This window comes from Pogonomyrmex barbatus, unplaced genomic scaffold (assembly GCF_055798465.1).
Source record: "Pogonomyrmex barbatus isolate J1 unplaced genomic scaffold, ASM5579846v1 scaffold2, whole genome shotgun sequence".
Lineage (NCBI taxonomy): Eukaryota > Metazoa > Arthropoda > Insecta > Hymenoptera > Formicidae > Pogonomyrmex > Pogonomyrmex barbatus.
The window spans coordinates 6,816,165-6,844,087 of record NW_028297116.1 but is presented as its reverse complement, the minus strand read 5'-3'; the positions used below and the strand labels follow the sequence as shown (position 1 = coordinate 6,844,087).

The window sequence follows — 27,923 nt, the reverse complement described above, 5'->3', positions numbered from 1 at the left end:
CGCGAAGTTATTTCTGATTATTTATTTGGGTATTACAACGGACTACGATACATCCCAGAATATTAAATTGCTGTTATGCGAAACGTTGAAGTAAAAATTAATCCAGTTATCTGAAAAATATCTTTAATCGATTAAGATTAATTACTCTCGAAATTTCTTGAATAACAAACAAGTTTTAATCAAACTTTCCTTCCTATTTCTGCTTAGTACTTCTCCAGAAGGTGAATATTTTTTTTTAACTCTTAATAGTGACGTTATCTTGAAGGGATTTTTCTGGAAAACGATAGGAAGTCGATCTAACACGTATCATATACTGTTTTTCTTTCATAGACACAATCGTGTTATTTATGTATACAATATATATATATATGTAAAACTTGAATATATATATATATATATATATGTGTGTAAAACTTGAATATATATATATTCATCGTCGAGACTTGCAAGGTCGCCGTCAAGGTGCCTCGTTCTCGAAAATGGATCGATGCGACCGACTCGAAGAAAAGCATTCGTTTATAATTCATGGGAATCGCGGACTATAAAATCGTAAAGGATCACGTATCCCTCTTCCTCAAAAAAATTGAGTAATACCGAAAGAACCGTCTTAACACCTCGTGCATGCAAAGAAATGAAAAGCGCGATATAAAAAATATATTGATACAATTTACAGTAATTTAAAATGACGTAGGAATGACGTGGGGAGGCCCATATTTTCTAAAATATTAAAAAAGAACAGTCGAGCAACTCAGACGTACTATCCAGCGGCAAATTTCATCCTCGATCGTCGGCTCATTCAACGCCACCGAAGGTGACTTCCCAATCCCCGAGCGAACCGTACCGTCGAGACGTAATACGGGGATTCCCGATAACGGAGAGAGATCCACGGGAAGAAGACGAGACGGAACGAGACGGGACGGGACGGGATGGAACGAGACGAGCGTAAGCTATACGTCGCGATGTAAGGCGTCTAGACGCCCCGGTGAGCGTGCCACTTGAAGATGCCGTCTCGCTCGGGTGAGGATCGCGTTATACCCCGACGGAGGTAACGCGGGAATGTTCGATTTCGTATGCGAAAAGGAAGGGCGGAGGAGGGCGAGGGCGAGCCGGAACAATGGCGTAAACGGTATGTGCATGTACGCCGGTGCGACGCGGCGCGCGGGGCGTCGCGACGCATCGCGTCGCGTCGCGTTGCGTCGCGTCGCGTCGCGTCGCGTCGTGTCGCCGCGGACGGACAGACGGCGGCGCTGCGGGAAATTACGTCGCACGCACGGAACGACCACGAAACCGTAACTCCTGTCCCCGTCCCTCCCCCGTCATCTCTCCGGGGCATCGGGGTCCTGATGTCCTCCTTCCTGCCCACTTGCGGACGTCGGTCAGCCACCTGTCCCCGCCGTATCCTGCCCCAACGGCCGGCCGCTCGCCGCCTCGTGTTCACGCTTCCGGGAGGACGACGATCACGCTTCCGGGAGAACACCGACGAGAGACACACGGAGACGGGCGCACCGACTCTACTTGTTTTCGCAACGACGGGTGTCACGGGATATCTTGAAACTAACAAATGTCTTTTTAATTACGTCATTTTCTCTGGCAAGTTTAAAGACGGGCTTCTTCGCAAGGAGATTTAACGAGATCATTATTTAGAATATCTTTGTAATTTTTAAATCATAATAATTGTAATATCTCTGTAACCAATTGTAAATTTGAATTCAGAAGAATTCTATTGAGAAAGAGTTTATTTTATATAAAATTAATTTAAAAGTATAATCTCTTTTATATTAATTTAATTTGCTATACTATTTTATTCCTAATTACTAGAAAATTGTATATGTATATATTTCCGAGAAAAAACTGAGGACAAGTGAAAGTGAATGGAAAAATTTGTAATTAAAAAAAAATGAATGTAATTTCTCAGCACTGAGCATTCAAATTGGCGATTGATGCATCGATAGCATGAAACACGTTGCTTTTGAAGACAAGTGCTTGAGACGTTACAGCAATTATCGCGATTAATTACGAGTCATTGTAGCAATTAGAGTAATCCCGCCTATGGAGTGATTGCGATCATCATAATTACAGTAATTTCGATTTAGCCGTGGAAATTCGGATAGGACCAGCGAAAAAGCAAGGAAGCGAAAAATATCTGTGACGAATTTTACGCGTATCAGAGATAAGCAACCAGCGAAATTTCCATTGCCTCGATAATCCGGTGTTCTTTTAAATCATGCGTGCGAGCGACGCAACAAAGTTGAGTTACACATCAAAGAGAATGAATAACACTTGCAACGTCAGGAAATCTTGCTTTTATCTCGCACACACGCGATCTTAATAGCAATATCTTCCTTTTGACTTTGTAACGAAGCTGCGGTGACGTCGGCGGCAGCCGAGCCGTCGCTATATGATTTGCATGTTATTAAACATTAATTCAACGTACATTAATTTAACTACAACCCCGCCCGCGATGAGTGAACGAATTCCCAGCCGGTTGTAACAAGAGATGTCGCGTCTACTTGTTTCCATAATAAACACACAAATATCTTGCTTTAAGAAAATTTATTCTTAAAATATCCTTTGTTGGATTTGGAATACGCTTCACTTATACTTACATTAATTCGATAGAAACATTTTTCCAAATTTTTCGATAGAAATATTTAAAATGACCGTTGGATATTTTTATAAAACTAATTTTCGATAATTTTATACGATCTTTCTTCTATGATATATAAATCTTAAAAATTAATCTTAACATTGTATCTAAAAAACAACATGTTTTTTTTTTTAATAAGAAATTTTTTTTATTTTTATTTTTAAGTAAATAAATTTAAATTAAAATGGCAAAACATGTTATGAATTTCATTTAGTAAATACAGATAGTTTTAGAAGATAGTTATTGTATCTTGTGATGTCTAAGATGATTTTAAAACAAAAATGCATTTTTTTTTATATGGTATGAAAACTAGCGAGAAAATGTGAATGATTTGCGCGACATTCTTATGAGAAAACTATGGAAATGACAGATGTCTCCTCATCTAGAATACCTTCGTCTCGACCTGGGCCGACCCAGCTTGGTCCAAGTGCGAACTCTCTATCGTCACTTGATAAAAAACAGTTCGCCGCATTCCCGGTTCATGCTGATGCATTGGCGTAATGCACCACAGACTTCAATTGCATCGAAACAAATCAACGTGATAATCATCGATTAAAAGTAATCGCTTTAAAAAAAACCTTTATCTTATTATATTCCTTAGTATCAATCATCAAAATTTTACTAAGAAGAGATACGTTACATTAGCATATACAAATAGAAACATTTCTATTTATCTATAAATTATACAGACATTAGATGTATCGATAGATATCATTTGGAAAAAAGATTAAAGATCTAATTGAGAGAAAATGCATCTGAAAAAAATATACGCAACTATTTTTCATCGCACGATTTTGGAATATCGTTTGAGACTTCGAACGAGTCAAGTATCCGCGGCGCATCGCAGCAGTCACCTGGACAGACGACCGATGCACACCGGTCGTGTCTCGCATTTGTGCCTCGCATATCTAATCGGGACACATGCGTTGGCGAAGGTCGATGCAGGTGTGAGCGACGACGATTCCGGGAGATCGCTTCGACGTCATTGCACACGCTCGCGCCGATTCCCATCGAAATGTCGTCGAATGCGTCTCGTGTGTCCCGGTGTGCGTCGACGCCATTGTAGAAATTATCCCCTGCGACCCCCTGGACCGGTGTCTGAGCGGTGTCTAGCCAGCGCCCCCTACCTCGAACCGGCTGAGCTCTCGCCCCCGCTGAGCCCTCTCTCTCACTCGGTCACCCTGTCCTTCCCCCCCGCGTCCCTCCCGTCTCCCGTTATCTTCGTCGAGCGCACGTTCGTACCTACGTTTCCCTCGCTTTCCCTCGTGGGGCCCCCTGAAACCCAACCAACCAACCAACCCGACCAACCACCCGCCCACCCACTTTGCCTAACCCGTCGCCGTCGCCACCAGTCCCCCCGCCAACCCCCTTTGGTACCCACAATCTCTCTCTCTGCGCCGACCTTCTCTCCTCGGTCGTGCGGGGGTGCGGGGATGCAGTCTAGCCAGCGACTATAGTTCCCGCGGTACGGCGGCATTATATTATATACCGGGCGGCCAGATGCACCGCATCAAACAGCTAGCGCAAAGTATATCCGTTGAAAATCCATCGATGAGATGGAGATGCCGTCGAATTGCGGAGAAACCCATTTTTCCCCGCGTTTACTCTAAGTACATCCGTGATTCTCTCTAGAACATTCTACAGAGCACTCACTTGTATCTAGACTTGTAATGAGATTTACTGCGAAAGAAGTTTGGGGAGACTTCAAATAATTGCTGATTCGAATAATCCATTGAATATTATACTAATAATAGTTATATCACGCTATTATTTTATATTAGTAATAATTATATATGATATTTATATAAGATAAAAATTTAAAAATTAAAAATCTTCATAACTGCAGTTGGCTAATAAACTAGCTAAATATTCGTATTTGTTAATGTATGTCTCAATTTTATAAAAGTTCCATAATGTGTTATTTCGTTGTTCGCAGTTATTTAATTATTCTACACACAATTTTAACAATATATATCTAATAATTTTTTTATAATTTTAAAATACTTATAAAATAATCAATCTCTAAAATATTTCAAATTTAATCCGTAATTAAGTTTAAACAAAATGTGTAAACTGATTAGAAAACTGATAATGCAAACGATGGATTGTTTGCGCGCAGTTTGTTTTCATTTAATTCCAAGTGTGTGATCAATGAATATATATTCTAATCAAATACACTCATTGAGAAAAACTTTTATTATATGGCTTTATATGCGTTTAAGAAACATTTTGGAGACACAATCTGTCGATTTGTTCCACTCGGTAGGATTGCAAAGTGTTAGACGGATTGTCTGCAAGCCTCGTGAAATGCACGAAAACAGTGACTCGATTCGACGGGAAGTGATTTAATGATCTCGCGTATTAAAGGAGCTCTAATCCCGTTAGCGAGACGGATCAGGTGGACGGGAAAGGGGATGATCATGTTCGAACAACGGTGTCTCGATGTTTGTGACTCATCGGAAGATTTGGTGATTAAGTGGTTGGTCTTATGCATTGCTCTCTTATAATTGTGACTTGGAAAAATAAAACAATATTTTACATTAACATATAATATAATTCCGTAAAAATAAAGCTTGTTAAATATTTGAATTAAATATCATGCAAGTTCACAAATAAAATATCCATCGAAATAAAATCATATTCTCAAATTTACCAGAGAGATTTTCTACTTAATATTTTTTTCAAAATATAATTAAAAAGAATGTTTTAAGTGATTCTTGCTGATTCACTGCAGTCTTGTTGAATTATGATGTCAAAAACAAGAAAACATACGAAAATTCCTGCGAAATACATTAAAATAGAAATATTTTTTCCCAATCAAGAACAGAGACATAATTCAATTCTAGATATATGATTATTTATTGATTATTACAAAAAGAGAATTTTCAATATGTTTTACAAACTTGTTTGATTGTAAACATTAAGTTACCAAAAAGTATTGCTATTTCAATAAATTTTGCACGAATTTTCGTCATGTGTTTTTTCACTTCTGACGCCATCAATCCATCCGCCATGAATCATAAAAAATTTTAATGTTTAAAATTAAATGTTCTCAAATATTAATTAAAAAATTGAAATTTGATAGATTGCGTTAATAAGTCTGAAATATGTTTCAATATTGACTTTTTATATATTTGATAAATGTATATATATATATGTGTGTGTGTGTGTGTGTGTGTGTGTGTGTCAGAAAATTAAATAATATCAATTCAATATGCGATAGACATGCTGAAAGCTTTTCTTGCCGACCAAAGATTTCACTATGGCATCATCGCTAATGTCTACCAAACCGTTATCAAGTGAATGGTGGAACGCACGCGACAGGCTCCCTTGCGCTTTTTAGACTTGCCTTCTTCTCGTCGCGTGACTCGAGACGATTACCAATACCTTTGCCTTAGCGGGGAGCGTAGTTCGTTTAGTTTAGTTTCGCTTTTGATTGGGGTAGGTCTCCAAACATAGCCGGGGTGTTATCGCGATGCCACGACTACGAAAGACTTTCGTCTGTGCCGTGACGAGGTCAGTAACGGTCGGCCGACGTTAATTAAGATCTCGAATAACAAATCAAAAGACTCGCAAATACTAATCGCAAAATCTGCCTGTGATTAAAACTGTCCATAAACATCGTTTTTCCGTTTTTGTGAAAAATGTCTCGTTTCGCATGTGTTTTCGCTTCTGTTTAACGCCGTTTGAAGGCGTGTTTAGGCGAAGGCAGTCGTACTATATCGATATAAGGTGCAAATCACGACGGCATATTTAACACCGAATACGTAGCGGGAACGAGCGTCTTTGGGTAAAATTTCCATTTCCACTTAGCATTCGGTCGCTTTTGGTCAAGCTACAACCGGTATGACTAATAAACCGGGAGCGTGTCGAATGTCAACACGGGACGAGAATCGGGCGGACACGTTTAGCGCTAAATATGCGCCGAGAATACGCGGCCTTTGTCTCCTCATGCGTACGTACGGCGTGTTCGGGCGTCAGAGCCCCGGCTGTTGACTTTGATATCGAGGTGAGCCGTTATGTACGTAGCCAATGGTAACGCCGGCAGGCTATCCCTGGCAAGGCAGGGGCCAGATGGTTGTCGTAGGTTACGATAGCGTGGTGATCGATAAAAAACCCATTTCCCCCGTGTGTATGCGCGCACGGTGCCCGTGCATTACTACTCGTATTACAAGCCCTGCGCGTTTTACCGTGCAGGGGATTCGAGTGGCCTCATCGTCATCGCGAAATCGTTTTGTTGCGTTCATTCGCGCGGAAGATCAATGGACGACCATGACGACGTCGTCGACGACGACGACGACAACGGCGAGCCGAGTCGAGCAGGCCGGCCGGCCGGAGCTTATTGAAAAGCACGGAAATGGGACGCACGTATGAACGGTAATGCGACTAAGGAAGTGCGCACAAACTGCACGTTCAACGAGCACCCTACGAGTTCGTTCCGCTGATACGGGAGATCCGGAGGCGAGACATGAACTAACTGTATTCGCCTCGGGTGCCATTCCGCAATGGCTAAGGGTGATATATGAGAAAAGAGCGTGCTTTGAGATTGTTTATAATTCTTTTTGTCGTTGTATAAAGATATATGCAAGAAACTTCGTGAAGATGAATCGAGTTTTTATATCCGAGTATTGCATAATTTAAATAAGTCTAATTTTATTTGCCTTATGCCATTTTTCTTGCACGTAGATGTAGATTGTTTTAATATTCCGAATGTCAAATTTTCAAATATATTTTTTGACTGGTAATATATATATATATATATATATATATATATACACACACATATATACGACGATGTCGTTAGAAAAAAAGTTTAATTTATTTCGAGGTGTAACATAGGGTCGCACAAATATCATTACGATCGGCGCGTTGGGATGTCTCGGCACAACCCTCGTTCAACCCTTCCCTACGAGAAACACGCAAATAAATTGAACGCATGCATCTCTTTTACGGTATGAACGTATGCGGTTACAGTGTCTGTCATCGGGCAAAATTGCTGTTCCTGCCGACCGAGCATTTCGAATTACATATAATAACCGCGCGTCCACGATATTATTTAAAATTATCTGATAAAATGCGCAAGTCATTTATTTAATGGATATTATTCCTCATATCGAAGCTCGATCATAATTCCAATACCTATTATATTTAATAATATTCATGTGCACAGGATCCGCACAGGATTTTTTTTTCGGAGGGAAGGAGGGGGATTTATCAATTCTGTTAACGCATAAACAGCAATTTTTTGCGTTAATAAATTGCTTTTTTGAATATTTTAGAGCTTAGAATATCTTCTCGTTTCTGATTTTGCATGAGAAAAATATTAGATTCTGTAAATTATAATTTTAACCTTTTTTTTAATTTCGGGGGAGGTTTTTAAAATCTCCAATTTCTTCCTTTGGATAAGCCCATGACAATATTATATTTAAATCTGTAACATAAAATGAATACGTCATATATGTAATATATATATAACTATTATATAAAAATCTTAATATGAATATGATACTAATTGATTCTTTACTAGAAAATTGATACAATTAAATCCTTCTTATACAGAGACATAAGATATATTTCAGTTGGTACTCAGGCTCCTTTTTTTTAATATTTGATGAGCAAAAGAGACTTTATGATTGACTCGAAAACTTCCAAAAGAACAGCAAGTGAAACGCAAATACTTTTGATATTTTCTTGAAATATCATTTTACGTCGTTAGCGAACGCTGCTTCTCGGATCGTTCACTCGTGGACACGATTTGTTTTGGTACACGGACGGTGCGCCGGGAGGGAGAGTGAGTGTTTTCGATTTTTTCCCGTCTCCAAAATCCTTTCGTGAGCGTGTGATCATATGATGTAACGCGGCGATGTACACGCGGCCGTCCGCGCAAAAATACGCGAGATGCGTGCACGTGTGCGCGTACGCACGCATGTGATATGCGCGCTCGAACGAAAACACGTGTCTAAAAATAGTCATGCGTGAGTCAACTCGTGGGTCTAAATAGGAGGTTCGCCGCATTTAGAGCTCGTATCTAGATTATATACGGTCTACACGCGAAATAGCCCAGAAAATACACGACTGTCGAAAGAGGGTCGATCGTAACACAGCGCTGACGCGCGAATCCGCAACGGCGGAATGCGATGGGCCGGAATAAAACGCATCGAGATGCCTTCGCAGCCGTTCACGAGGCTGAGCGTTAAAGTGAACGTATCGGGAAACTCTTACCAGCAACAGAATTCGGCGTTCTCTTCGTTCCGATTCCAATTACCTATTCTAATACCAATTGTTTCCTAATGAAATTTGCTCAACTTACCCGTATAAAATAAAATGTTTTTTCTCGCAATATAGACAGTCCCTGACCAACGCAACGTGAAAATGATAAAGGAGAAATCTCGGTCAGAATTTCATATGGAGATTACATAATTATTGTTCAATATTTATTGCAGAAGATGCAGAAGTGAAATATACTATAATAAGTGTTGGCAGTGGATGTAAAAGTTTTCATTAACAAATCTCTCTCCGTTCTGCTGCAATTGAAAGTTATCATGCGATGATTACTCATTGATATCTGAGTTGTAATAAGTGAAGCAGTTTATGCGTATTTGCGGTCGCGGTTTTCGATTAAAAAGAGCGAGACATGAAGGGACTAACGGGGGCGGAAGGGGGAGGTTGCACAAGGAGAAAGATTCGCCTATCGTAGAACGACAAGAGGAGTGTTGGAAGAGCGGTGAAGTCAGAATTACACGCGTCCTCTCGAGGAAAATTCAATTCGCGGTCACTTTGACATGTCCTCTCGCGGCGGTGTCGTCCGATACCAGCCGATACGACACTCTCCACGAGGTGGATACGATCGTCTTTGTTCAGGCCGCTCGACTATATCGTTCTCCCCTTCCCCTCATACCGCGTCACCGCTGCTATCGCCCCTCGTCGTTTACGAGCGCACAATCTCGACAGTTTTATCCTGTTGCCTATATTGTGTCGCGTCTTTTCTCTTTCTCTCTGGTGCATGTGTATCGGGATACACGAGCCGCAGACTCGTACATACGCGGGACGGCCGGTAACAATTCCTAACCAAAAAGCCGGAGTCACCCTCGCCTCCTTCTCCCCTACCCGGGTGCGTCTGACTGCGACCGTCATCGAAGTGCGGCATCGAGACGGCGGCTGACGCCGGGAATGGCGGCGGGAAGGGACGAAGAGCGAAAGAGGAGTAGGAGGAGGAGGAGGAGGAGAAGGAGGAGGAGGAGGATACCAAACACCCGGCGTAGGAGAGACCGTGGAGAGAGGCGGAAAGGGCGAGAGAAAGAGAAAGGGGGAAAGAAAGAGTCGGGGGTTTCGGGGACACACGCCGAAAGAGGTGGCAGCGAGAGAAGGATCGAGGCAAGGGAGATGACGTGATTGTCTGCGCGAGGGAGCGAGCGAGCAAACGAGTGAGCCCGGGCGCGTGTCGACGGGGGGGGGGACGGCGAGAGGGAAGAAGTGGAGTACGGACCGTCGGCGGGCCATGGGGCCGCGGCTGGCTGGTGCCGAGGGGACCGGGGCTAGGTATTCGCGTGACGTTGCGTCTAGACGCCCCCTCCATCTCAATCCGAAACGACGGCGCGGAGCGGCGGAGGCGGCGGTAGCGGCGGCGGTAGCGGCGGCGGCCGCGGCTGTGTAAAACGCGCGTCGAGCGAGCAACGTTTCGGTTCCCTCTGGCCCACGTGCACGCGAATCGGCAACATCCGATGTTTCAGTCTCATGTTGTTAGATGGCAACACACGGAGTCCACTAGCTCTCGAGACAGACGTAAGACTTGTCTAATTTGCTTAGAAGTGCATAGATAAATTGATAATGAGAGGGGGGGGGCAGGGGAAGAGAAGCGTAAAAATATTTTATTTAATTTTTAAATACGAATATGTAATTTCTAATTTTATTTGTCTATATGTGAGATTTTTGAGTCTTTAAAATAAATAATTTGTATAAAAATATTAAAAAAAGATTATGCATGTAGATATAATTAAAACTTTCTTTCTAAAAAATAATTTTCGAAAAAGGTTTCGCGCAGTGTGACAACATTTTTACTAAATAATAATATACATTATATAAGTTTTGCAAATGTTACAGTTTTAGATTATTAAATTTTATTATTAATTTAGTGCAACAAAATTAAATTTTTTTCTCATATACGCAAGAAAATAATGTTTTTCCGAATGTTTCGTTATTTATTTATTTTGAATTTTTATTTTTTATGATTTGAGTTTTTTATTAACTTTGTTAATTGTATTGTTAATTTTATTAACTTTGTTAAATATAGTAACATCCTGAAAGGATCCTCACTTAATTCAATGGAAATGAATCATCGTTTTATTTGTATAGAAAATTCAATATTTTAGATACTCATCCTTTACCTTTAACATCTCCAGTTTTATATCTATGCTAGGGTAAAATGTCACTATAAATTTTTAACATTTTTCGTCGCGACTTACCGTGATCTAATATATATCTGTGAAAAACAATCAATATCTCTCGACACCTATCTTGCTTACCAGACGGTCTTAATGTTGTCTCGGGACATTGGTCACCCTATTTGGCGTGTATTTTTTCACGTACACGCCACGCACACAGATCCGCGCACCAGACGGGCAAATAAAGCTCGATCCAGATTCAATGCCTCGTTTGGCTTCTTCAGCCGTCAACGAGAGCTATAACAATCGAATACGTGACAAGCGGTAGTTGCATGTGTTTATGACGATCGCAGTCTGCGCTCGTAAAGCTCGATTGGCTGGCCCCTTAAGGCATCCTCGGTCCCTCCTTGTTTTAAGGCCGTGCAAACGCGTGTCCAACTTTCCTAGCGATATTATTGACATGTGCCACCGAGATACACACGACATTTAATTGATTTGAAACATCGCGTAGAGATCAAAAAGACTGCAAGTGTCGATAACGATGGACAAAGCTGTAATAAATAACAAACGCTCAACAAAAGAATTGGTAATAATCTAAACGATTCGTCATATCGCGACGATTGTTTGCCCGAATCCCCAACATAATAAAAAGACGTTAATTTTTTTGTTCTCCAAAGAATTTAACAAAGAAATATAACTTTGTGCTGAATTACAAAGTAAAGTAAAATAAAACTGGTCGACTTTTCCTTCCGCGCAACATGAAGTAAACCAAAATTGATTGATTTCTTGTATTTCTTCAATTATATAATTTGTATAATTTAACAACAATGTGCTCAAGATTTTATGTATAAATAATAAAGATAATAGAGATAATAGACTATAGGATAGACAAATTATATTACTTGATGATTAGCGATATTGAACAATAACAAATTAAATATATAACTGATCTTGTTCTTGTACGTAATATTATTTTCCATTCGTTTTTTGCTGGCAATAATTTCGCCGCGTCGTTCACAAGAAAATACGCGTTCGGGGGAAATTGGATTCAAAATGTGGCCATCGAATCATGTCATGCCCGGGGTTGTCGCACGGGCTACCAACAATCGACGAATGCGAGCGATTCGATTTGCGTTCAATCTCGACGAATACAAGGCGTCTCGATTGCGCGCGAGCGGCGGCGATATCGCCGCCAGGGTAATTCGCTCGAAACAGACACGCGTATGATCGAAAGACAGAAACTGGCGAAGAGAGAAAGTAGGGGATGACAGTGGGGACGAAGGGAAGAAATGCGTTCTCGTGCTTTCGAAAGGATATCCTTTGCGGTCGCGATCGCAGAAAATAGAGGGAGAAGATTGTAGGCGCGTTATGCAGGCAGGCTTAAACTCTTATATGGAATATCGTAAAAGAAACGGACGTCCTGTTGACGGAGAGACGGAGACAGAGACAGACGAAGAAGATGATTGGACGATCGGAGATGTGCGTTTTATAGACGTATCATAGCGAAAGCGGAGGGATTAATTATTCAGCCTCGATTTCATTCCAGAGCGCAAATCCACCGGACGTGGATAAGGAGGTTGAATTTAATTCGTTCCGTAAAAAATGTTCTAAATTTTATTTAAGAGTTATCGATCGTATGTACTAATACTTTAATAAGCTCCCTAGACTGAGTTATATATTCCACGAAAGATCTTTACGTACAAAAGCGTAGAAACCTAAAAATCTAGGAGTCATAGAAAAATACATCGTTAGACGTAAATAATTATGTCGAAATTATTTTACAAAATTGACGCTCGCTTCTGATTGGCGAAGTCGAAGCAATTGAATCCGATGACCCTGCAGAAGCGGGAGTTGAGAGGAAGATGGTGGCGAGAGGAAGATGTGGTTGCGAGATGCGAGAAGAGCGCGTACGAAGGAAGCATGAGAGAGGAGGCGCATCTTCGTTTTGCAATTAAATTTAGTCGCCGACCGAGAAGCACGTTTTTAAAATAGTTCCCATTCTTAGCTTGCCATGTAGGCATGTAAGCAACGCGACGATACGTTCTAACGGCGTCTTCGGTGTTATAGTCGTGAACGGGAGAACCTCCCGGTTGATTCCAAACTTCCCGGCGGTATCATTCAGCGTGAAATCAAAACAGTATCGTGTTTCTGAAAACGTTACGTCGGATCCTTCATATAATTTCGCCTCGTCTGCAGTCTCGTTAAGGGTGGTCCGTACAAAATTATCCGCTTCTTTACCTAAATATACCTTCACTTATAACCTTAATGATAAATGTGTGCCATTTTATCTTTGTACCTTCCTCCCTTAAAAACAATTGCAATTTTTCTTTTTAATTTTCACACGATATTTTTCTGCGTTGCGAGGTGTCTCTCTCTCTCTCTCTCTCTCTCTCTCTCTCTCTCTCTCTCTCTCTCTCATCGATAAGCTTACAAGCGCGAATGCGCATTTCGTGCTGCCGTGCGTGTGAGGCGATGCGTGACGTGCGTGTTTTATGTACTTCACTCTTTTCTTGCAGCTGCAGGATATTATTATCCTTCGGTCGCAGTCATAATAGAAAATGGTCGCGAACCGCCTTGGCCTTAATAATACGCGCGAAACGGTAGAAAAACCGTAAGCAGATGCTGCACTGTTTAGTCTGTGAGCGTGAGACCCACTTAGCTCGAATTTACTACCAACGCACGTCTGACATCGTTGCATATCGAACTATCGACGCACACATCGGGAATGCGGTCCGGATCAATGCGCATGAAGTTTAAAAGATGATACGCATCTTGCTTGAGCTTGCTGGGTGCTCGTGCACCCATGTCGCTTCTATTGATTGGTAATTATTCGCAATTATCGATTGGCGCATTGCTCGAGTGATAACTCAACCGTGTTATACGATTTCTATCGTGACGATTAACCGCGATTGTTCAAAATCGCCTGCGTAAAACGTCATTGTGCGTAATTAGTCACGATATTACGCCTAAATACGTGTATTGTATTACCTACTACTTGTTTTAATGCACACATGCAAGGAGAATATTCATCATATCATGATTCAAGTGTAATATCACAAATGTAGAGATATGCAAAAGCAAGAAATTTAATCATAAATGAAGGAATTTTGAGAAAAAAATTTTGTTCTTACTCTTTTAAGATTAAATTCACAATCACGATAGTAAGATACCATATTCTTCATTGATGTCAGATGAATTCTATTTTAGCAAAATTTTAAATTTTAATTTTAATTTCAAATTTACGTATTTAAAATATTGAGAAAAATATATATTGGCCACTTCTTTGATTTTCTCTCAAGTTGATAAATACTCCATAATTAACTATAATATATAACAAATTTTATATACATGCATTCATGTGAATATATTGACTGTCTAAATATCGATATTAATATCGTGCATTGACAACAACAATAATGTTGTCAATTTAAACTGCTCCTTGCGCATTGTCGCGCTTATAAATCTCCAATCAGAGAACATCGCCGAGAGCGGTGGTTTACGTCACGGTGAGAGACACGCGAACGAACGGGGGGATCGCGACAAAAATGTCTTTGTCGGTGCCTCCGCGCGCATACTTCGACGGCCCAACAATTACATTCCACGCGTCATTCCACGTCGTCCATCCCCGAGAGTTCGCGTCTCCTACGGCCCCGGCACATCCCCTCGTCCCGTTCTATATTCCATTCTGTGCGATTCTCCGAGCGGTTCCCGGCTGGAAAATTTCGATGCACGAGGCGCCGTACGATCACTCGTGAGATCAAAGCTGCACCGTTTACGTGCCCGGCATTTCAATACGTCTCCGCCCTGTCTTCGGCGGACTTGGCCCCGGATTCCGCTTCCGATTTCGCGCGAGAGGGTGCCGCGCGGCCACGTCGCCCGTCGTGACGTTTCAATTTGTACCTTCCGGGCAAATTTACGGACGACTTTGGAGATTTACGCTGTATTGGCCGGCGCGTCGCCTCGGGAGAGAGAGAGAGAGAGAGAGAGAGAGAGAGAGAGAGAGAGAGAGAAAATATCGATACATCAGCAACGCTGCTGAATTAACAGTTACCGGCGACAGAAAGATCTCCGTGCCGTTTCTATGCAAATGAAATGCACGTTTCATGTGTATGAACGTGAAGTGCGCTTCACGAATTAATTTATAGCAACGTTACGGACACGTATGTTCCAAATATGTGTGAATATAATTTTTCAAATATTGATCGCGGCTGCCAAACACGGAATGCGATTTGAACGATGTTCTGTAGGATGATATGGCAAAATAATGGACCTATTCTCTCTCTCTCTCTCTCTCTCTCTCTCTCTCTCTCTCTCTCTTTTTCTTTCTGGTGCGTTTTGAATGCATTTGCGGTCGTTGCTCTATCGCTCGCACGTATAATTATATTCTCGTCGTATCTTTTGCGCATTATCCCGCGTCGTGTAATGATACGGCGGGTGCGTGCGTACGTACCGCGTGTACGAAGGGCGTGCCGTGCGTATACGCACGCATGCACGCACGCAAGCACGCACATATGCATGCAATCGTACGTTACCTAACGTACCATTACGCGAATTTGACATCTTCAAGAGATAAAAAAAGAACAAGACGTTAATACATATATCGACTCCAAATTCAATAACCGGTTTGCGAAACGGATCAAGATACACAGTGAGTAAAATTATAAAGCGTCTATCTGGCTTTTCTTGTTTCTACATAAATCAGGTATCTGAGTCCAGACACGTTAAACGCGCAAGGTTAATTGCATATACGGCGACATGTGCGTTGCTCGAGTAATGGAGACCTTTGTTTTTTATCCGTCAGGGCAGGCCTGCGGCGAAAATTTATTTGGCCAAGGGCATCGTCGGCGAGGCTGTCTCTCGCTACGACACTGTACTCGCAATCTGTCTGCTCGCAGTCTGAGTAGTATTGTAGCGACGGCAACGGCGACGGCGGCGGCGGTGGTGGCGGCGGTGGTGGCGGTGGTGGCGGCGGCGGCGGCGGCAGCAGCAGCAACGGCGGCAGCGGCAGCGGCGGTGGCGATGTTGGTGCAGACGGCGTTGCTCCGCTGCCGGAGAGAGGGTGGAAGTCGGGGGTCCTCCCGTCTAGACTAACCCCCCGGCTTCTCCCCTGATCTACCCCCGGCAGACAGGCCAACCAAACCGTTCGAGTGAACCGCTCTCTCCGGCTCCTACTCTGCACTACCGCCGCGCACCCCCTTAAAAAGTTAAAATACTCTGTCCTCGCGTCTCCGTCTCTACCAACCCCCAGACTGCTCCACCCCTCGGCATCCCCCGCGCTGCTGCCCCGATCGTCTGTCCGCAACTCCTTCGTCGTCGTCGTCGTCGTAGTCGTAGTCATGCTCGCGTCTCGGTCATGCCAACCCTTCTAGATTTTATTATTACCATTTCTAGTAGACACCTTCCTTCGTTTTCTCCTCGTTCTTATCCAGATCCTCCGTCCTTTGCGCGCCTTTTTTGCGCGGCCGAGGAAGGCTGCAAAGCGCGGAGGCAGCGTTCCCCCGATGGGGCTTCTTTGAATTTATTTCGCGTAGACGAGGCGCGGCTGAGTGCGCCGTCTTTCAAATTGTTTTAATGGGAGATGCATTGTACGTCGGCTCTCTTTGCCGTCCCGTCGTCTCGCGATCGCGCTACTCGCGAATCTCTCTCTGTCGAGAAAGGCGTCCTCTCGGACGGCGAAATAGATGTCTGACATTTAAATGCGAAAGCGCCCGTTAATTTGAAATTCATTCCTTTGATAGTCGGCTCTTCTCGTTTGACTCGCGCATGAGTACTATTCGACGCGGGCTTGTATCCTTCTCGTCGTCTCAAGTCTTTCTCTCGTGCAATGTCCATCCCAAGAGTATCGAATTGGCTTCTCCATTCATGAACTAGAGGATATATAAAACGTTCAAGCCGACCTTGATATCCCAAAGGATTGGATGAGTACTGTCTTGCCTATATATTTTACAAATTCGAAAAACTTTTTCTCATCTCTCTTTCTTAAAGATTACTGTATATATGGAATTTATGTTTTCGATAACAGAACAGAAAAGGCAATTACTCGGCGAACTTGGATTTTAGGAGTCTAATAATTTTTTTTTATTGAATTTAATAATTTTTTTTTATTTTTATTGAACTTATATATAGATATATAAATTCGGAATTATAATTGCTTATATTTTTGATTTTAAATATTTACATAAGAAAAGATATTTTTTACCCACATATTAGAATATTTCATAAAGAGAATTGCAAAGCAAGCGTTTACTCTTCTCAATTGACAATAAAAACGTTCAAACATTGCGGGAGAGAGGAGCGATATAGACTAGTTAATTTTTTTTTATCGATATCAATGAGCCGAAATAAGATTAGTTGTGCCTGTTCTGTCCAACAATACGTCTCGCCTAAAAAATTAGAAGTCTATTCCTCTCTTTTTCCCTCCTCCCCTCATCCCGTGCTCGACCTTCCACCTTGAATACCTGTGAAAGAATCCGCTCGACCCTGCCTCCGTTGTTCACGACGATCAATCGTCACCCGATGAACACGACCCTCGTTCCGCCGGCGTAACTGCGGACAATTTCATTGACAATTGCCACGCATCCAATCACGCACAGACACATAGCGTGCACATGGTGCATGCACATGTATGCACACACCCGCACACTTGCATGCGCGTCGGTCCGTGCATTCGTACTCGGCCAACAGCAATCGAATCGCCGCGGCGGCGGCGGCGGCGGCGGCGGTGGCGGCGGCGGCGGCGGCGGTAGTGGCGGCGGAGGGGTTGCAGCCTCATCGGTATCGCGCGTCCCTCGGGAATCGGCACCCGTCGCTGAATTTTCGCATGCGAGTGTACGTTCGGCGGGGCACAGATAGGAGGGGTATGATCGAGGTCAAGAGAGACGGAGGGAGAGAGAGAGAGAAAGGGAGAAAGAGACTCGAAGTTCTGTCTGCGTGCAACCGTGACGGCCGCGGCGTTGCATTCAAACAACGATAAGTCTCGGGCTTTGAAGACACCGGTCAACAGCGGGATAAGAGGCGGCGAGGAGGGGGGTTCAACGACCCGTTGACAGCCAGACGGGCGGACGCGGGCCAGACCAGTGCATCAGCCCGCTCCGGGCGACGGAAGGGGGATATGGAGGGGGCGGGAGAGAGCAACGGGCAGCGAAAGAGAGAGAAAGAGTATGTGTGTATACGTGATACAGAAAAGGAAAAAAAAAATGAACGATCGCGGACAAGGACGGGCGCGGTGGTGGCGGTGGTTAAAGAAAGCTATAAAGAGAAGGAGTATATCGCTGTTATTATCGCCATCGACTTTTATCGCCAGACGATAACTCCCGGGCGCTCCTGATGGTTACCCTAGACGTTCCGGTGATGCTTTTTTCTCGTTCTCGTTTCTCTCCGCTTCCCTACCGTCCCCCTTTTTCACGCCCTCGGCCGCCCCCGTTTCACCGACGCTTGTTCCCAATACATTTCGCGTTGCAATAAGTTCTTTCGTTTCAGTCGCGCTTTCTATATATTTTATATTTTCTTTTTCTCTTTCCTGCTCCAAAACTTGAATGCATAGCTCGTTTTATTTTTAAACGTAAGAAATGCAAGAAAGTACAGCTAAAATGGACGGAACTCTAATAAGAGTTTGAACGAATCTAATAAAATATGAAAGCTTTCAGGTTTTCTGATCAGACGGGCACAAATAATGCACTAACAAAGATTGAAGTTCGGATTCCAGCAAACTTGAATTTCAATGCTACAAAACCGATCCGATTTTATTAATGGTAAAAAAGTATAACAGAATAAGATTATTAATATATTTCTTTATAGTGTTCTTGATTGTAAAAATTTGAATTGTCCTGGATAATTCGCATATAAAATATTTAATTTATTAATATTTATTATATTTATTATTTATTTTTTCAAGAATAAATATTCTTATTCTATCTATTATACTTCGTCTATTCCAATATAATAAATCTATCAAGTGCATTTATATTCTTATGTTTTTAATTTGATATATGTATATTTATATTTATATTACACATGTATATTTATATTTATATTACATGTTATAAATATATCTGATATATTTTCCATGGAGATTTATTAACATAAAATATAATAATTTACTGACCTCAGAATTATTCCGCCGTCACCTGATAATCCATCTAAGCTTCCCTCCCTTCGTCCTCCTTTTCTCAAATTTCTTCGTTGCACTCGTACACAACACTCACGAAAAAAAACAGTTAATTACAATTACACATCCTAATTACTAGAATAAAATAATCGCGCGGCACGTTTGCCGCACTCCCGACGTTACTTGCATTTTAATACCGCAGCGAAAAGAAGTGTATAGCTTTATGATCGATCGATATACTCGTATACTACGTCGCGCTCTTAATCCGTAAATAATGAATAAATCAGAAAGAAATTTAAAGCGTAACGTGAGACGATACATTCGGATTTAAGCATCGTTAGAAAAACTACCGTTGCTCGTGCGTGCAGATCGATATTAATTTATACAACCATTATCGCTATCTAAACTAAATAACGTAAAATACTTACTAATACAATTGTTACAATTGTTTCTATAATTATCATTATATGAAATAGAATAGAGATTAATCGTGTGTATATAATTCGCAAGAAATAATAGCCTTTAGGGTAATGGGTAATGCGGCGATAGACGGAGCGGCGCGCGCCTCTACCTGCCGAGTCGAGTCTCATCGCGTGAATGATAACACGATGCATGACCTTGCGTACGTCGTATCTCGTTATCACCAGATTTTCCACATCGGCCATCTATATCGATATCGCGAAACATTTCAATGCACCACAAAATAAATATAAATTAAATATATTGTACTTTAATTTTGACTAATAAATTGTTACGACAGATTTTGCGATTCGTCTCACGAATAATTTCAGAGATCACACAATTGTCTCATATTGATTCTGTTCAATTGAGAGATCGCTTTTTGAGATGAAAATTATTGAAATTGTAACTTTGAGGAGAATCTATTTTAATCTAAATATGTGAATATAAATATAAAATATATTAAATTATTATGGAAAATTTCAACTGTTATATATAAATTATTTAATTTTTTTCTATTAAGAAACGTTGCGATAATTTTGGATTTTTTTTATTATACAATTATTAGATGTGCAAAAGAGTAAGAAGATAAAATTGATAAAAAATAACTTTTATAAATACTTTTTTTATCAAAATAAATTAGCTTTATTTTTTATATGAATTTTACATTTAATATCTCTAACACGTTCACATCAAATTTCGAAACAACCAAACAATTTTATCCTTGTTAAATTAATATACAATATAAAAAAAAATTATCACATTATAATTGTATTCTTTCGTTAAAATTTAAATAGCAATACTTCTATTCCAAGGCTATCTCAACATAGAATTCTTCCAATATAATTCGCTATCTTAAAGAATAGTAACGAATTAAAATAAAGATGACAATACACAATAACAATTTAATTATTGAAATTAATTGTAAAAAAAATTTTCTAAAAAATATCACGTTTGATTCGATATTTTATGATTAATATTTTTAATAATACTCCATTCATTACATGCATGGTATTGCTAAAATATTCGATGCTTTCTGTTCTTAATGTTAATTTTAATTATTTATCAACATCCTCCATCTTGAATCTACTCAGTTCGGAACGATCAATCAATAGCATAAACGTCATCATCCGTAGGAAAATTTCATTCAGTTCAACTGTGCCGCAACCTCAATATTTTCAATTTAAAGGGGCCGAATATTCAATGTACAGTTACTTTGCAGTACGCAATACGCATAGTTAGATTTATTTTGTAGACGAGATATTCCGTGAAAGTTGCCATATTCTTGGTATTTGTTTGGTAGCGACGTGCGATGGCTCACAAGGCCGCTCATGCACCGTGTTGTCATTCGAGACTTGAAACGGCAAGTAGTGCGAACTGTTCCATGTTCTACCGTATTATATATCGGGACGTGATCGTATCGAATATCAGGAGACGCCTATTAAATTATTTTTTTACAAACCATTAATAAAAGGCCGCCTATGTGGGCGATTGTTAATCTGTAATTAATGTAATGCATCGATTATTTGTATTGAAACAAATGATATTTAAGAAATATAAATAATGCAAATTGAGAATCGGCGCGACGGTAAATGATGTACAATTGTTAATGTTAAAATTTTTTAAATAAATAATTATATAATTTGCAACCCTGACAGAGAGAGGTTTAGATTGGAGTTTAGATTGGAGTCATCTTCAGCGATCGAATGTATTGTTAATCTATTTTTTTTGTATCAGGTAAATTTCTATATCAATGTTACAAGTTATAATGATTCATTAAAAAATTGATATTAAGAATTGCGCATTACTTATTGCGTTGATTCTCAATATCCCTTAATTTGCATTATACATGTTTTTCATTTCGAGATTCTTTCACGTAAATCTTTTTATTATCAAATAATATTTCGTGTCATTACTTAATTATTTTACTTAAAAATCGAAACTCAGTAGAGAATGGAAATTAATTAAATCATAATATATTAAATCGTAATATATTACATCATATATAGTGTTTCGGAGCGAAAACATTATATTTCTTATTCTTGGCATTTCGTGCACAAAATATTTAATGAGTTGATAATATTCTAAAATTAAATATTTATCTTAATCTGTCATTCCTAGATAATAATAGATGTCTATAAATTTTATATATATCTAATATATCTATAATATATCTATTTCCTCTTATTATTTATATTTGATATAATTTTCACGGAGATCTGTTACTAAAATACAATCATATAAAATATAATAATTTAATGACCTATCAACCTGATTGCTCCATTGTCGCCTGATGTTTTTCAAGCCTCCTCTTTTCCTTCCTCTCAAATTTTTTCATTGCGCTTGAACACAACATTCGCGAAAATATGATCAATTACAATCACGAGTATTAATTGCCAGAATTGAGTAATCACAGAGCACTTTAAACGGCATTCCCCGACAGTAATTATTTAATAACGCAAAAGGTAATGCAAAAATGTATTCAATTTTATCGTGATACAATAAAATGTGTTATTAATAAATAATCGATATATTACATATATATTACATATGTATACATGTATGTGTGTACACACACGCGCACGCGTGCGTATATAACACGTATACATGTATATATACATATATGTATATGTATATATCAAAAGCAATAAGCAAATAATTCGCTTCAAGTCTTAAGCGCGACTTGAAGCGCATTTGAAACTAAATTATTAAAAAGATCATTATCAATCATAAATAATTATCGCAATAAAATGATAATTCATGATTCAATAAGAAATATAATGTTTCGCTCCGAAACACTATATAGATATAATATATTATGAGTTAATTGATAAAAAGACACGTTGATAGTTATCAATTATATGTATTCTTTATCATACATAATCACCTATTTCTTATCATACATAAACTAATTTTTAATTCTTATTTTGGCTAGCATGTTTATTTTAACAAGTTTTTGTATCAACAAAAATTTTTTTAACAATGATGATGAAATCCAATAATTATCTCAGGGATGTTATATTGCAAAACGTTCTATAATAATTGTACAGTTCTCAAATCACATTTTATAAGAATAATTATTTCGTTTTTCATTACTAGTAAAATTCACTTTTAAACTAGTCTGTTATCAAAATACGATTACTAAACTGCCAGTGCCTCAAAATACAAAACTTTATTCCGAGTTAGCTTACTCGGCGCGCTTTTTGATACGAGATTCACGTAACGAATGTCTATAAATACGTACCTTAATTTGAATGCTGAGACACGATGAGAAAAGTTTACAAGTAGCCGTAGAGTCTATAAAACATTAATGACGTTTATTATTCCCCTCTGTATTATTTCAACTCAATATATCTCTTAAATTAACCACAGAGAAAGATTTCGCTGCGCACGAGGCGAAACGGTTACGTCTTCATCTATCTATAATAACGTTTAACGTGTTTTCATTTCGAGTCTCGAATATTACGCCTATTATCGTAATGTCAGAAGAATTATCGCTTAATTCGTCGGCGTCGTTTTTTATGTTTGTCCGCACGCATCCTCTCCGTACAGACGTTTTTCCGCGAAAAGTAATAAATGCCCCTTCCTTCCTCCTCGCGTCGTCTTCGTCTTTCAGCGCGGTCTTCGTGCGAGCGTTTTAACGGCGCTGACGCAAGGGCGATAAGAACGGCGGTTGAAACACGATGAAACCTTTTTTACTCGGATTTGCACAGATCTCGCGTTTGATTATTGATAATCTAATTTGCGCGGCACGGCGTCTCGCGAGAGCACGTGTAAACATCACGCGAAGTGCACGGACGTGAAACGTATTTTTCAGTGCCGAGTTCAGGCGCCGAGCTCGCTCGGTCCGATGCAACCCCCATCGGGGGCGGGGGCGCGGAGTCGTCCAATTATCCGAAATGATGCGTTTCGTTGTGATCAAAGCGCCAATAAGGAAGGAAAGGGTCATCCTACTCGCTCGTCATCGTTACTCTTGTAAACATTGCGAGCTCTCCGCGATGCGCAGTGCCGTCACGTATAACTGATGTGCGCGCGGCATATCAATTTTTTACGATGCACTCGACGTGATATTTAGCTTTCCGCCGTCATTTCAGCCCCGTCGCATTTGAAACCCGGCAAATTGAATAATTGGAAAGAAATAATGGATGGATTCGAATCAATCGAGTACCAATTTTACACGCACGTGTCACATCTTGTGTGTACTTATACGTATTAAAACACCAGGCAGTCCGAATTAATCAAACCCGCTTTACAACGTTTTAATTGCAATTCTAGCTATGATACGAATAGAGAAAGAAAATTGTGTCCACCTTGATTTTAACGAGCGCTGATATTTGTACTTCATGACATCGTGCCAAATTTATATAATATTTACATTAAAATGTCAATTTTTCGAGATGGTTAATATCTTTTTCTCATATAGAAAAATAGACGAAACTTTAAAAGAGAAGGAGAAAGAGGGAAAGAGAGAGAAGAAATGAAAGATTATTTTCATATCTTTCATTTAACACGCAAATAATTCGTAATTGGTTTCTCCACTATGAGACATATGTGTTACTAATAATGAGATATAATATTCAATCCCAATTTTGCGTAATTACATGTAATTTATACACATTTATATATTATAACGGAATGCACACATTGCAACTTTCATTTAATTGCGGATAATTACATCTCCTATGCGACACGTTCGATATTGTCGGATTGACAGGTGAATAATAGGCGAGTCGTAGCTCGCTATAATACGGGCCTTAACACGAACGAAGAATACGCCGAGTTCTCAACCGATTTTCTCTTTTCGCGATCGAGATCTTGTTAATCGCGGAGACTGATGCGTAAGTACGCATTACAATACTCACGAGAATGAAAAGCATCTGCTTTGTCACGACGAGGATGATCCGCGTGCCTACGTTTCCTTTTCTTTCTCTCCGCCGCTGAGGGCACTCTCGCGTTATCTCTCTCTCTCTCTCTCTCTCTCTCTCTCTCTCTCTCTCTCTCTCTCTCTCTCTCTCTCCCGCGTTCCCCTTGCATCTCGTGCCTATCGCATTGTCAGTTTAACACACAAGGCTCGTCCACGCATGACGAACGCCGCGATATGACGCCGCTCGCTGTGCGTGACGTTTACGATCGGTGTCTTGAAACCGGCAGGTGTAGCCACGTACGTCGCTCGTAAAAATTCAGTTTGCTTGCAGAGAGGCGACTCGATGCCTCCCTCACGTGTTTTCCTCCGTGTCCGCCGGGCTCGTCCGCGTTTGATGAGATAATAACGTTAACAACGATGTATGTGTGCGTGAAAACGTACCACATCAGTCTCCAGTCTTTCAGAACTTGACAGTATTTTACGATTAAATATTTGGTCAGATTTCTTATTTTTTATTAGTCAAATCGACTAGTAAAATTTTTTACGTTATATATTTCGAGGAAAAATGCGCTGAAACCGACGAATTTTCAAATGCTTCGATTCGAAATAATCATTGTTAAAGGGATAGCATGTAGTCAGATATATCATTGTCGGTATGCAATTAAAGGATACGATCAAATACGCTAACAAATTGTGTAATTAATTAAATTTGTATTATTATCTATATTATGATAAAAATATTATTTAAAATACTATTTAAATATGATGGAACAAAAGATTAAACTAAAATAAAATTAATCAGAAAACAATTAATCAAAATATTTAATCAAAAAATAATCAGTGTTCAAAAAGAAAGATGAGAGAAGCGATTCCTTAACATCGTTTCATAAGAATACGTACTGTTTGTTCGTGATATCTTCAGATTAAAATGACAAGTCACACCCAGCTTGCATAGCGCATTCCAAACGTAACAATGACTCTCGCTCGATTGTTTCTTATTTTCGCGCGCTGAGTCCGACTCGTATGAATTTCCATAAGATCATAAACAACATAAAAATGCATAAGTATGTATCGTCGCTGGGAAAAGGCCTAATGCAGGATCCCGGTGAATATACGCGACGAATTTCGCGCTTACACGTATGTCTCTCACGCACATTCCTGCTTACGGCGTTATGCAAATCCGCGAAAATCAAATCGTCAATCCCGTGCAGACGCGAGCGTTCGGGAAAAAAAAAAAGAAAAAAAGCAGGGAAAAAAGAAAAAATCTATACGCGCGAAAGAATCGACTGTCTCTCATCTGCGCGACTACGCGCTCGGGATGCGAGGCGCATAAATAAATTCCGGAGCCGAAGCCGAAGAGCGATGCGAGTATCTCGCCGGGGCACCCCGTATAGATGGCTTTTGCCATTACGGGACATCATGGGGCCGCCGACAAAAATAAACTCGCCTTGACAGAGACAGATCGCCTCGCTCATCCGCGAGTATTATACACGCGCTCGTGCGCGCGCGCGCGCGCGAATGCACTTCTCGTCTCTCACGATCGATAGATCCGAGGGAGCGGAGAAAACTTGGTTGCCGGAAATCCCGGCGAGTGGGATTGCGATTGTGCACCAGGATACGAGAATGTTCCGGTTCCTTTGGTCTTCTGGTTACACTCGCCGCCGGTGCGCGTGTCCGCTCGTCCGCTCGTCTGTCCATCTGTCCGTCCATCCGTCCGTCTCTCTGTCTGTCTGTCTGTCTGTCCGTCTGTCTGTTCGTTGTCTGCCCCAGCGCACTTCGGACGAGTGCATCGCCGTCTGGCCCCGGCCAGAAGGGTCTTTGACCGATTATCACTTGGTCTTTATGGTCTTTGAGGTTCTTTTAAACCACCTCGCCGCTTCTCTGCTCCGTGTCCGTCTATTCCCTTCCCCCTCCTCCCCCCCGTCGCCGAACGTCCCTTTCCGCCCTCGCCGTCGCTGCCGTTGGCGCCGACACGGCGTACATGGAGACCGAAGGGAAGAAAATCGGCGAGACGAGGAAAGGTGCGAACGAGAGCGACGAAGACAGTCGGCCATCGGAGGCGGGAGTAAACAACACCGTACATGTACTCGCGGGTATACCTTCGCACACAGTACGAAAGCTTAATGCATCGCCGAGTGGACACTCGTGCGCGGTCATATCCTCGCCGTCTCCTCGACAGGAATTTTCGGCACGACGACGATATGAGCGAGGATTAAACCACGCTTATTGTTATAACGAGCCAGCGATTTGGCAGTTAGCATTCTCTTTTCGGATGCATTAGTGTCGGTCCACAATAAGTATTTAATCTTTAAGCCGTAAAAAATTGACCAATCATAGTCGATTATTCTTTTCATATTCGATTATAATTGGTCAATTTCTTACGTCTTAAAGCTTAAATTACTTATTGTGGACCGACACTTATGTGACGTACGGAATCGAGACAAAAGAGGGTACAAACGATATTGTACATTTGTAACACGATAGATATGTAAAATATGCAATGAACAACGAATCCGAATTATACATCCGAATTATACGAAATCATGAGAGAAGCGGAATGACGAAATGTGTGAGAAATGCATGTGTCAGAAATTAAGAGATGTTTTTCGAGAGCGAGATTTAATGAGATAGCGTATCAGGCTGCGATCGGCTGTGATCGGCGTGTGACGTTTGTATAATATTCTAGGCATCCTCCATTTCGTATGCATTTTTGCACGTATTTACTCGCGAAACGCGCGCGCGAAAGCCAAGTGCGCGCACTTTAATTTTTTCCTAATAACATTTGACATTTAACTTATGCGGCGCAACGGCTGGCTAAACATATAGGTTTGCACACCGATAAATAACGTAGAGATTCGATCGGAAATAAAACGTATGCGATGTCGCCGTCGGAGCGTACTCTCCCACCGGAGGAGTCGTACTTCTGGATTCCTACGTTGGGCGTCACGAATTCATTAACTAGCGAATTATTGAGGCCGATATCGCGCAGTTAAGCCCGACTCTCCGATGTCTTTGTCGCTAAATAAGGAAGGTCGCGGAGCGTCGTGTGACACCGATATAGTAATCTCGCGAGGAAAGAAAGAAAGGGTTGCGCAAAGAGACCTCCCCCGGAGGGGAGGGGGGAGGGGGAGAGATCTCGCCGTCGCGTAGATATACGTAGATATGAAAACACGTGAGGCGCGTATCGCGCCGCGCGCTATCTATTCCACAATTAACCCCGCGACTCCCACCTCCCTCCGCTCCCTTCCCATTAATTATTTTCACTGACCCGAAGTACGTCAGCATCTCTCGAGCGTATGTACGTATCCGATATGCCACTATCAGGACGAAGATACGTCTGTTCTTTCTTCTCCCTGCGAAACGACAATCGACAGATTTAATTCGATCAATGCCAGCCAAGATATTTCACTTCGAGTGACGTGTATGAGCTTTTTATTTTCAATGTTCAATGACATTTTGGAATCT

The 27,923-nt window shown here is 40.9% G+C and overlaps 1 protein-coding gene across 1 annotated transcript in view; it reads right to left on the bottom strand.

Annotated features, from left to right (window-relative positions):
• The window catches only part of LOC105433916 (uncharacterized), a 36,616-nt gene extending 10,854 nt beyond the window's left edge, over window positions 1-25,762 (bottom strand). The window contains exon 1 of the mRNA XM_089076051.1: window positions 19,133-25,762. The gene's annotated coding sequence lies outside the window, so the exon portion shown is untranslated. The remainder of the gene's footprint in view (window positions 1-19,132) is intronic.
• Window positions 25,763-27,923: the final 2,161 nt, after the last annotated feature.